The sequence below is a fragment of the Vigna umbellata genome, chromosome 1 (genome assembly GCF_029865625.1).
Source record: "Vigna umbellata cultivar VRB3 chromosome 1, Vumbellata_1.0, whole genome shotgun sequence".
Lineage (NCBI taxonomy): Eukaryota > Viridiplantae > Streptophyta > Magnoliopsida > Fabales > Fabaceae > Vigna > Vigna umbellata.
This window is the reverse complement of record NC_142165.1, coordinates 34,746,647-34,759,225: the sequence shown is the minus strand read 5'-3', so window position 1 is coordinate 34,759,225 and position 12,579 is coordinate 34,746,647.

The window sequence follows — 12,579 nt, the reverse complement described above, 5'->3', positions numbered from 1 at the left end:
AATCGGCTCTTATTGCTTCTTCCATCACCCTTGCTCTAGGTGCATTCAAAGGTGTATAATGGACGTATTGAGGCGTCCTAGGAAGATCTCTATGCCTCTGGTCATTCATTCCTTCATTTCTTCTAAGCATTTTTCCTCCATCCTTTCGTCCTCGGTTTGGCCTGCCGGACGGAGCCACTTCCTCTCTATGTTTCTTGGAAAGCGCATCCCTCTTTAATCCGAATAAACCTCGTTGCCTTGGCCAACGTTTGAGGCTCCTCCGCATATAGAAAATCAACAAAGGGCCCTGAGCTTAGGGCTGTCGTCAGGGCACCTATTATCAACTTCTGATCTACGTTCCTCACCTAACGCGCGATTTGATTAAAACGATCCATAAACGTCTTAAGAGTCTCCTCCCTTCCTTGCCTCATCCGAACTAGAGCAAGATACGTCAACCCCTGCATTCTGTTTGATGCATACTGTTGACTAAACAAATACCTTAACGTTGCAAATCTGTCCACAGTCTCAAGCTGTGGCGAATGAAACAAATCCAACGCCTCGTCTTTCAAGGATAGCGAAAACACTCTACACCAGACTAAGTCATCCGAAGAGTAAATGGCCATGGCATCCACAAAGGACCTAAGATGCTTCTCAGGATCTGTTAATCCCCCATATTTCTCCATTATTGGGAGCACTTTATTCTCTGGCATAGGTGCCCTCATCACCCCTACGGTAAAGGGATGAAGCCCCTCGGCTTGATCAGGGTGTTCCACAAGTACCAGGAGGTTTTCCCAAACCACATTATCAATCGGGGCCTGATTTTCCCCACTATGACCAACCCTCGGCTTGATTTTCTGCGTTTCGCCCTCCACCCTGATTATTACGCCTTGACACATTAGTTAGCTCCCCACGATGGGCGCCAAATGTTTCAGTATTCTGGGTCCGAGACTGCGGTTCCTCCTACTTCCTAGCTTTGCTGATCAAATCTTCCACTTCTCAAAGCTCCTTTCAGGCTACCGGTCGGTTGTCCCCTGCAAGAAAACACTCTGACGCTCAAGTTAGAATAGTTTTTCAGGAGATCAAGGTAAGATTATTCAAGAAAAAATGTCTTTACCTGGACTTAAATCTTTTACTTATAGTCCTGAGTCATCGTAACGACCATTAACCGCTAATTAATACTATATCAATGCCATATATTCTCTTTCTTACTACTCATTATTTGGTCATTAAAGCCATACGTTCTGTTTCTGGTAACATTAATTGATCTCTAACGTCTAACAATGATCACCCAACTGCATCTTTCTGGGCCCCTCCCGTCTTAGCCGACCGTCCCACATCTTCGTGAGCTCCTCCGCCTTAGCCGACCGTCCAACCTTATTTCCTCTAGGATTTATCATACCGAGGTATACTACAAAATATAATTGAATATATGTAAGGTCGAGGTGTTATGGTCATATATGGTTGAACGTGAATATTCATGGAAATCATATTGAGCATGTAACTTGAGTTTTTCCTGTTAATTTTAAAATTTACCTACTGATAGTAGAGGAATATTTCTTATGATGCTATCTAATATATCCATAGGTGGAGTAAGATGTTTAAATGTTATGTGTCTCTATCTGTTTAGTGGGTAGGTATTTGTTGTACAGCCAAATTGTTTTAGTGGTGGGTAATATGCCTGAAATTTTGACAGTATGTGTTTTGAATATGGGTATTGAAATTATAATGTTTGTAATAAAATTTTAATTGGTATATATAAGAACTACTCCTGTTAAGTAATAAATTTGAGAAGGTGTTCTTAATGATCTAGTGTAATGTTATGTCGATTGAATGTTAGTATCATGGAGTATTATGAATTAAAGTGTTTATTTTTGTTGTTGTTCTTGTATTTGATGTAACATAATTAAAGATAATAGGATATTAGTTGGAATGTATTTTGGTGTAGTCATGATATAGCTAATGAGGATATTAATGATGATAATGGTATATAAATGATTCAGTTAGTAGAATAACGTTGTAGATAGTTGATTTATTATTAAGTTGTGTTATGGTAGCTTATCCATATTTGTTGTGTTTGTGGTTGTGTATGTCTTGTGATGATTGTATAACTTTTGATTATACGGGAGCATATGTTGTAGATGCTCTAGATGCATGATAGAGACACGAGAGTGAGAAAAAGATTTTTTTTTTTTTTATTTAAAGTTGTTTTTTGTGTTATAAATGTTAGAGACAATGTAACTGATTTTCTTTATTTCGTTTTATTTTACCAATTTTGGTATTATATAATTGAATTTCTACAATGACATGACATTATGACTTTAAAAATTTTAAATTTTACTCGGGACATTCCAAACAAAATCGGGATATTAAATTAAATACAACCAAAACTTAAAGGAAACTCTAAATCTCACCACATAGGTTAATTGCAATAAAATATACAAATTTACAATTTTTACGTATCTTTAGAATATCAAAAAGTTATTTTCAAACGAGACGATACAAGATTTAAAGAATTTTACCATTAACCGATTAACTTAAAATCTTAATTGATTAATCTGTTCTTCGCAATGCCCAAAAGCTAAAGGAATCATATATTAATCGGTTATTATTAGTTCTTAATTAATTAGATGTGAAATCAATTTGGTCACTTATATATTGATCGATTAAATGGGAAATGCATGTTTTTATTAGTTTGCAGAAATAATCAATTATATTAGTACTTAACTGATTAAATGCTAAGTGAATAATCTTTCATTTACCTTAACCTTAATTAACTATGCAGATTAAATTGATAGCTTTTACAGTGAACATTTGAATTTGATTAAAAACATTAAGACTAATCAATTATTATATTAATTAAGATTGATTAAAATAAGGCACATGATTTGTAACGTGTGTAATAAAAAAGAGAGAGAAAATGTTAATACAAGAATAAAATAAGAATATAATAAAATAACTTTATAATTTTTAAAAGAGGAAAATGAAAAATAGAAATGTAAAAAGATGGGATGCACTTATGTTTTTCTTTCTTACAAATTCTCACCAAAATCCTCATTCTTCAATCTTCTTTTCTTAATTTCTTTCTCCATGATGTTTCATTTCAAAATTTGATAGCACATATACTTAGACGAAGGTTTAAGGATCATTTAGAACTAGGATGACAACGGGTCGGGTTGGGCCCAAGTAGTGCCTACTCACAACTCAACCCGCCAGATAAAATTATACCTGCTATCCGTTTAAAAAATATCCGCGAGTATTTTAAAACCAGCGGATACCTACAAAACAAAAATATTTAATATATTTTTAAAATAAAATTTAAATAAAATTACAATATATATATATATATAATATAAATTAAAATTTAATTTTAATTAAATTTAACCTAATAAAATATAATTTTATTTTATTTTTAATTAAATCAAATTAAAAAATGTATAAATTATTTTTTTTTAATTTTTTGCTGGTAACGGGTACCCGTGGGGCGGGTAGTATACTACCCGTGCCTTACCCGTTTAGAAGCGAATATTAAAATACCCGCTACCCGTTACCCGCGGGTAGTAAATATGTGCGGATAGTTACTACCCACCGTAGATTTTACCCGCAGATATCCGTGCCCGTGGGTAAAATTGTCATTCCTATTTAGGACTGATTGGTAATAGAATAAAATATATTAAATTTTTATTTTTTTTCTTTAAAGTAATTTGTTTCCTCTTTTTGCATGTGACCTTTTCGACTATACGTGGTTTTTCTACACTTTAGACATATTTTTATATGTTAGTGATCATAAAATCATGCTTTGATCGTTGACTATACTCTTCTTTGTGTATAATAGAGCTATTTTAGGCTTCAAAGTTGTGTAATGGAAGAGAAATATTAGGAATCTATATAAATTATTTGTTTTAAACATTGAATGTAGTAAACTGTTCTATAAAAGTATGGTTAATAAGAAATATAAAATTTGTGGATGTGAGTAGTTAAAGTAGAAGGAATGTGGAGTTTATTGAGGGTCTTATTATTGAGAAGTTGAGTAGTTAAAGTAGAAGGAACGTGGAGTTTATTGAGGGTCCTATTATTGAGAAGTTTATGATTTTACTTGACATCGTTTCAATTTGCATTTTTTGATTAGAACATGAAAAATGATTTCTATTTGATGTAGAGATATGATTGAATTAATAAATCTTTGGGGTTATATGAATAAAGTTGGGATAATCGATTTGATAGTGTAGTATGGAATTTGACGTAATGCTACCATTTTTTTATTGTAGTATGTAGTTGTTCTAAAGTATATATTATAAGTAGAAGCTAATTTTCTTTTTATATTGTATGTTTTACCGTTGAAGTATGTGATATTGGTATAATTAATTTTGATTGAATGTTGCTGAAGTTTGAGAAATTTTCTATAAAAAGTGAAAATCTAATGAATAGTTTTTAAACTTGTGAGTATTTTATTTTATATGGAGAAAGTTACGACATTTGGGGAGAAAAAGAAATTGGTATGTGATGTGAAATTAACAAGGGTGTGTAAAATTGAAGGATAAATTAAGTTGGGATTGACATTGTTCTATGGAATTGGTATAAAAGAGGTGATAGAAGAGTTATATGGTAGAAAATTTGAGGAATGAGTGTGATTCTTTGAATTGTACGACTAATTGATTCTTTTGTGTTGGTTTGATTGAGTGTCTATAATATAATAAGATGATTTTTCTCATAACTCTAACAATATATGAAGCTTAATGTTTAAAGAGATTTGGTGCATTGAAAAATCTAATTAAACAGTTACTAATATTTAAATTTCTTTTGATTGATGGGAAATGTAGAATGTGACTTGGGCTAATAGTGATTGATTGTTAGATGGGAATGATACTTAGCCAATGAGATGAAAATACCTAAAACTGCACTAAAAATAATTTTTGTTGCATTATCGTTGGGTGACAATTAATCACCGCTAAGCGCCACCACACAATTTTGGTAAAAAGGATGTTCTAGGGGCCTCACCGATGGGTGACACTAAGCTACTATAGGATACTGGTGAGACAGTGAGCCCTTGACTTTGTGGCACTATGTGGTACTATGAGACATTTCTTTTCTACTAGAATTGGTTTATATTGTACTAAATAGTTACTTTTGCATGGCCTTATTATATTTATGATTGTAGTGAGTATGTTTGATAATGTAGGATCATTTAATGAAATTGTAGAGTGTTATCCTTGTCCAATTAGTTATTTCCAAGAGGAAATGCTAATCTAGGGTGAGTCCAAATGTATTGAAAGAGACTTTGGGAGCGAGACTATCATGACTCAACTAGTATCTCACTCACATAGTGTCAAATATCTAGGTGGTGTGAGTCGAAGGATACTCCACATGATAGATGATATGATATGAAAGAGGATAATATAGAAGCTAGTAGGGTTAACCATATCATGGCTTGATTATGAAGATTGATCTTGAGTATTGGAACATCATAAAAAGGATTTGAAATCAAGCATGACAAGTGCATAGTTTCAACAATCCATTCAATACACTAGTCTTTTGGGAGTAGTGTCAATATGTATTTCTTTGTTTGAACTTTTTTTGGATTAATGCACTTGAGGCTTTGGATAAAGCTGTGTGGACTGGTGTTGGATAGTTATTTTTTATGAATGTGAACTATTTTGTGATTTTAAATTGATTTTTATTGAGAATGTTCATTGAATGAAATAACTTGAGATTTTGTTAAAGCCTTAAGGGTTATAATGTGGTTGAATTGAAAGAATAATATAGTCAGACTGGTTTTGATAAGGATTGTATGCTCTACATGTATAGTAGTTGTAGTAAAGGAAAACTGAGAAAGACTAACCTAAGAACTTATTTTGTTTTAGAAATATGATTTGATAATTATTATAATAAGTTATTATTTCTTTTATATTGAGTTTTTTTTAAATGCATTAGTTTATCCTTATTTTTTCCTTTTTGTATTTATTTATTTTCTTGTAAACATGTGGATTATGGTAGAGTCTCTTGCAAAGAAGAGAAAATCATGTCATGTTCTCAAAGTCTAGCTAGCAGAATTGGGTATCTAATTAGGGGTATTAAGAATAGAAAACGTCTTGGTAAGAGTAGTGAGGGTGCACACTCATGACTTGATATCAGAGATGATTTTCCTTTCATAATTCTGAAGATTTTGAGAAAGAAAAATTTTATGAATTTAGTGTTGTTGTCATGTTCTTGTCTTTGTGGAAGTGGTTTATAGTCCATAGTGGTAGATGAATATATGAGAAAGGAATATTCGCACTTGGTTGAGTAGATGCACAATTTTCGAGGGCAAAAATTTTTGGAGTTGGGGAGAATGTAAGACTTGTATAAAATGAAAATAAATTTTATTTTTATTTTACTATTTTTAATAATAAATATTTATTTATGGTATGTTGTTGGGTGATAAAAGTGTTTAGGATTGTATGAAAATTAATTTATATTTGTTTTATTTTAAATTTTGAAAATGCATGAAGTAAATGTTTATATATTATTGTTTATGTTTCCTTGTGCTTGTTTTTGGGTTGACTCGTTGGTGGGTCCCGCACTGGACACGTGACACGAGAAAGAGAGGGAAGAGGACGTTGATTGTGTAGATTTAATGAGGCTAGCAAAGAGACTTAATGCTCTCTCCTTTTATTCATTTTTGGATCCCGATATGTTAACAACAAATTGTTAACAACATTTTGACAACCGAGAGGTGTCAAAATGCTATTGGGTCATTTAAAATAATATTTTTTTGAAAAATTTGGCATGCAAGAGTGCTGGAAATTGGTTTCCAAAAATACCCCTCTCATTTTCATTTTCATCCTCTCTCTACTCTCCACTTTCATTTTCATTTTGTGCGTGCTCTCTCTCACAACGTGTGGTTCCTCTCCTTTCTTTTTCATGAAGAAAGCATAAAAGGTCATCTTCTCAAGCGAGACAATCCGGTGAGACTCCGCTAAAGCAATGGAAAACTGCGGTAAGAAGTATTCCCATGTCCCCTTTCCCCTCTCCCCTTTCCCCTTTTCACTTACTCCATTTTGATGTACCCTTTAGCATTTTCAATATACCTATTTCCATTTTACCCTTTGGTCATTGATTTATTTTTCATGCAGTTGAATGTGCATCATTCTTTCAAAACAAAGTATGTTGATGATTTGAATGGAAGATTGGCCCCCACCAGAGGAAGTTAATTGCAAAGACACCATTTAGTTGATTTTTACAATTGTTTGACAATGTTAAGCAAGATAGAAATCCGTTGAATGAGTTATTAGTTAGATAGGTAGACTCTAGTGGTGAGTTTTTTTTTCTGGAGAAAAATTTTGTAGAATTCAAGGAAATGGATGTGCTTAATAAAGATAATTGTATTATTTTTTAGGATGACTGTCTTATTTTTTATGATTAATGTATAACGGTATCATTGTAATGAACATGGTCAGGTTAATAGTAATGGAATACAATGAACCTATGTGGTCATCATTGAATGTTAAAATATTTTACCATCCTTGCACTTAAAAAACAACCATTCACATTCAACTCACTCACTCAACTAAAAAAAATGAGCAAAAACAGAGCAAAACCCTTCATGGGGGAGTGTTGTTCATCCAATTGGGGAGTATAGTTGAAAATTTTGTACAAATGGCCCTCTAGCCTATAGTAATTGATTATAATACCCTTATAATCGATTACCAAGGAAAAAAATGGCCACCAATACTCATGGACCTAATCTAACTTACATGAAAGATCATAAATGACCTTTTTTTCTCAACAATTCGATGACTTAACATTTGCATTGGTGCACTAAACACAACCCATGACCATTAAACTCACTCACCCATATAAAATAAGAAACATGAAAGAATAACTTAAAAGTACACTCATTTAGGAAACTTAGAAAAATGTTGTTTTTGGGAGATTAACTGCATTTATTACAGTGGTCTAAATATTATGGGTAGGTAGTCATTTGAAAGCTCTTTGAGTCTAGATTCCAACAAAACAAGAATCAACTCATTTGGACTTCAGTGGAGAAAGTTAAGAACAAAATAACCAGCAAAGGTCAGAGTTGGCAAGAATATATATAATCGATTACACGAACAAAAATCTAGTTTTGTACAAAAACTTGTGTTGTAGGACCTAGTTGTGGGCACATAAGTAGCCAAAGACATTTTACGTAATTTTTTCATATTTCTTAAATGGATGAGAGTTCTTTTTAATGTTTAAGTGTGAGTAGAGCCCGAAAACTAGGTTTTCGGCAGTCCTTGATGGAGGAAAGACCTAATGTTGGTGTCATGACCAAGTTAGGTGAAGTCCTGAAACAAGTGTAGGCCATTTTGTCTCTTGTAATCGATTACAAGGGCCTTGTAAACGATTACACGAACAAAAATATGGTTTTGTACAAAAAAACTTGTGTTGTAGGACGCAACTATGGGCACATAAGTAGCCAAAGATATTTTACGTAATTTTTTCATATTTCTTGAATGGAAGAGAGTTATTTTTAATGTTTAAGTATGAGTAGAGCCTAAAAACTGGGTTTTGGGCAATTCTTGTTGGAGGAAAGACCCAATGTTGGTGTCATGACCAAGTTAGGTGAAGTCCTGAAACAACTGTAGGTCATTTTGTCTCTTGTAATCAATTACAAGGGCCTTGTAAATAATTACACGAACAAAAATCTGGTTTTGTACAAAAACTTGTGTTGTAGGACCCGACTATGGGCGTATAAGTAGCCAAAGACATTTTACGTAATTTTTTCATATTTCTTGAATGGATGAGAGTTCTTTTTAATGTTTAAGTGTGAGTAGAGCCTGAAAACTAGGTTTTCGACAGTCCTTGGTGGAGGAAAGACCCAATGTTGGTGTCATGACCAAGTTAGGTGAAGTGTAGGCCATTTTGTCTCTTGTAATCGATTACAAGGGGCTTGTAAACAATTACACGAACAAAAATCTGGTTTTGTACAAAAACTTGTGCTGTAGGATCCAACTGTGGGTACATAAGTAGCCAAAGACATTTTACGTAATTTTTCCATATTTCTTGAATGGATGAGAGTTCTTTTTAATGTTTAAGTGTGAGTAGAGCTTGAAAACTAGGTTTTGGGCGGTCCTTGGTGGAGGAAAGACCGAATATTGGTGTCATGACCAAGTTAGGTGAAGGCCTAAAACAAGTGTAGGCCATTTTCTACGTTGTAATCGATTACAAAAACTTGTGCTGCAGGAACCAGCTGTGGGCACATAAGTAGCCAAAGGCAATTTGAGTGAGATAACATGTTGTCAACTTTGACCTTTGCTGGCTATTTTAATGGTAACTTTTTCCACCGACCTCCAAATGATGTGATTTTTTTTATTAGAAACTATACTAAAAAATCTTTCCAATGACTACTAATTTGTAATTTTTGGACATTTGAGTAGGTACATTTTATTCCTTAAAGTTAATTTTTTATGTATTGCTACCAACTCTAACCTTTGCTGATTGTTTTGCTCTTAACTTTCTCCACCGAACTCCAAATGAGTTGATTCTTGTTTTGTTCGAATCTAGACTCAAAGAGCTTTCAAATGACTACCAACCCATAATTTTTAGACCATTTTACTAGATGCAGTTAATTTCCTAAAAATATTTTCTTTCTAAGCTGCCTAAATGAGTTTACTTTCAAGTTATTGTTTCATGCTTCTTATTTTAGATGGGAAAATTACAAATTAGTAGTCATTCGAAAACGTTTTGAGTCTATTTTCTAATAAAAAAGAATCAACTCATTTGGAGTTCGGTGGAGAAAGTTAAAAGCAAAACAATTAGCAAAGGTCAGAGGTGGTAGGAATATATAAAATGTTAACTTTAAGGAATTAACTGTACCTACTCAGATGTACAAAAATTACAAATTAGTAGTCATTGAAAAGCTTTTTGAGTCTATGTTCTAATAAAAAAAGAATCACAACATTTGGAGGTCTCTGCAAAAAGTTATGATTAAAATAATCAGCAAAGGTTAAAGCCCATATATGTTTTTGAACCAAGGTAGGTGAAGTCTATGACCATTTTTGTCCAAGTTATGCCTTGGTCATCAATTACAGGGTCTTGTAATCGATCACTAGGGGCTAATTGCTGGTTTTTAAAAAAAGTAATATGTGACTTGCTAGTTGGAAGAACTTGACTCCCCAAGATCATTTTTTATGTCTTTTTGGATGATTTTGGTTGTGTTTTTACGAGATTTATTCTATTTTTAGATGGATGATTGGTTTTATTTGTCGATATTGCAAAAAACTCCTTTTCTCACTGAGCAAAGCCCAAACCTTAGAGAAAGGAGATATTTTTTCTCGTTGATGGAGAGCGCGAGAGAGGTAGAGAGGCATAATGCTACAATGCTGGTGGAGCAACGTTGGGAGAGGTCACTTTCAATGTCTCAATGGATGAGGAAACAAGAGCAAATCGCGAGAGGAAGACAACACAAAAATGCGAAAACAAAATGAGACAACAGAGAGATGAAGAGGGATTTCAGTGGATGTCACTGTGGTTGGTGAGAACAATGTGCAACCAAGAGACAACAGTGAGAAAAAGACTTGAGATAGAGAGATTTCAAGTTGCTGAGAGGAAGAAGATGAACCCATTTTCTTGTTCCCAAAACACCCTCTGCATAAGATTTCATTTCTGAAAATATTATTTGAAATGGACCAATCAAATGCCAGCCACTTGGCGTGGTTAAAAAGTTCACAAAAATGAGTTGTTAAAGAAACTCTTTCCTTCTTTTTTTTTTTACGTTGAGCAGGGAGCTTTTCGAGTAGGGAATTTAACTTTCCCTTCATTTTGATTGGCTTTATAGGGGTTTAGAATAGAGAAACCACTAGTAAAAAATCAGGTTTTTACAGCGCACATTATGCCACGGTTCAACGAAAACCGCAGCATAATGGTGCGCGGTGGCAGTTTTGTAAATAAAACGAACATATATGCCGCGGTTCTACTGGGAACCGCGGCATATACCCCAGTCAACCATTGCCTTTGACGCCACGTATGAATAAAAAATTAAATAACAGAGTATATGCCGCGGTTCTCTGCACAACCGCGGCATATACCCAGCCAATTTATTGCAGGTGCTGACTGGGTCAGAGAATTTCAGAAGTTACAGGGGGTATATGCCGCGGTTCCCCAGAGAACCGCGGCATATACCCCTGTAACGTCTCAACTTCTCTGCCAGTCAGAGAATTTCAGAAGTTACAGGGGGTATATGCCGCGGTTCTCTGGGGAACCGCGGCATATACCCCCTGTAACTTTTCAAATTCTGTGAAAGGCAGTTGGGGAGACAGTTGTGTTGAACACGTTTCAGGGGTATATGCCGCGGTTCTCTGGGGAACCGCGGCATATTCTCCTATATGAAATTAATTTAATGTTTATTTGAAATATTTCGAGGTTTATGCCGCGGTTGCCCGCTGAACCGCGGCATATAGTTTGAAAATAATTTCAAAAATGCCATTTAGGATTATTTATTTAATTAGTATATGCCGCGGTTGGGCGTGAAACCGCGGCATATACCTATATTATACCGCGGTTAAGTAGTGAACCGCGGTAGATTCCCCCGTTCAGAGTTAAAAATTAAAACTTTGAACAGTGATCGTCTTCTTCCCGAAAGCCTCTGTTCTTCGCGTTTCCTTCTTCTCCCAACCACCAATCATCTCAGATATTGCGTTTTTCACCGTTTAAACTCAGAATTGTTCGGTCATTATTGATTTTTGACGATAAAAACGAGTTTTAGCCGATCAAAAACGTGATTTCGTTGCGTTTTTCACCCTCTCCGCCGCCGTTCCTCTTCCAGGTATTTATGTCCTTTTGCATTCTTAACGTGATTTCTTCATTAGTTTTTCAATAATGCTATAGTTTTGGTAATGTATGTAGTTTCTATGGTTTTGGTAATGTATGGTATAATTTTTGCTTTAATTTTGATAATGCATGAAATTGTTATAGTTTTGGTAATGTATGGTATGGTTTTTGCTATAGTTGTGGTAATGTGTGTTGTAGTTCTTGTATTATTTATAAACCTTAAAATATTATTTATGTAATATTTAGGAATATGGATCGAAATTGGATTAATTTACCACGTATTAGTGCTGAGTACGAGAGAGGTGTAGAGGAATTTATACAATTTGCGCAACGTAATGAGGGGAGAACTGATGATGAAGTGAAGTTTAGATGTCCTTGTGTGAACTGTTTGAATGGGAGAAAGTTGAACGCAACTCAAATTAGAGAACATCTTATATGTGATGGTTTTCTAAGATGCTATACAACATGGATCTGGCACGGCGAAGAAATGGATTTTCCCACTGACTCTCAAAGTGTAAATGTTACTGATTCCACCATGGAAGAAGATCGACCGGATGAAGACAAATTGGAGGACATGATCCGCGATGTTGGAGCAGAAAATTTTGCCAAAGCTCATGTGTATGAGACGATGTCGACTGATGCGGAAACACCTTTGTATGTCGGTTCAACTAAGTTCACACGTTTATCAGCGGTGTTAAGGCTCATGAATTTGAAGGCGAGCAATGGATGGACTGATAAGAGTTTTACAGAACTGTTGACGTTGTTGAATGAAATGTTGCCAGATGGAAATACACTGCCCACTCGTAATTATGA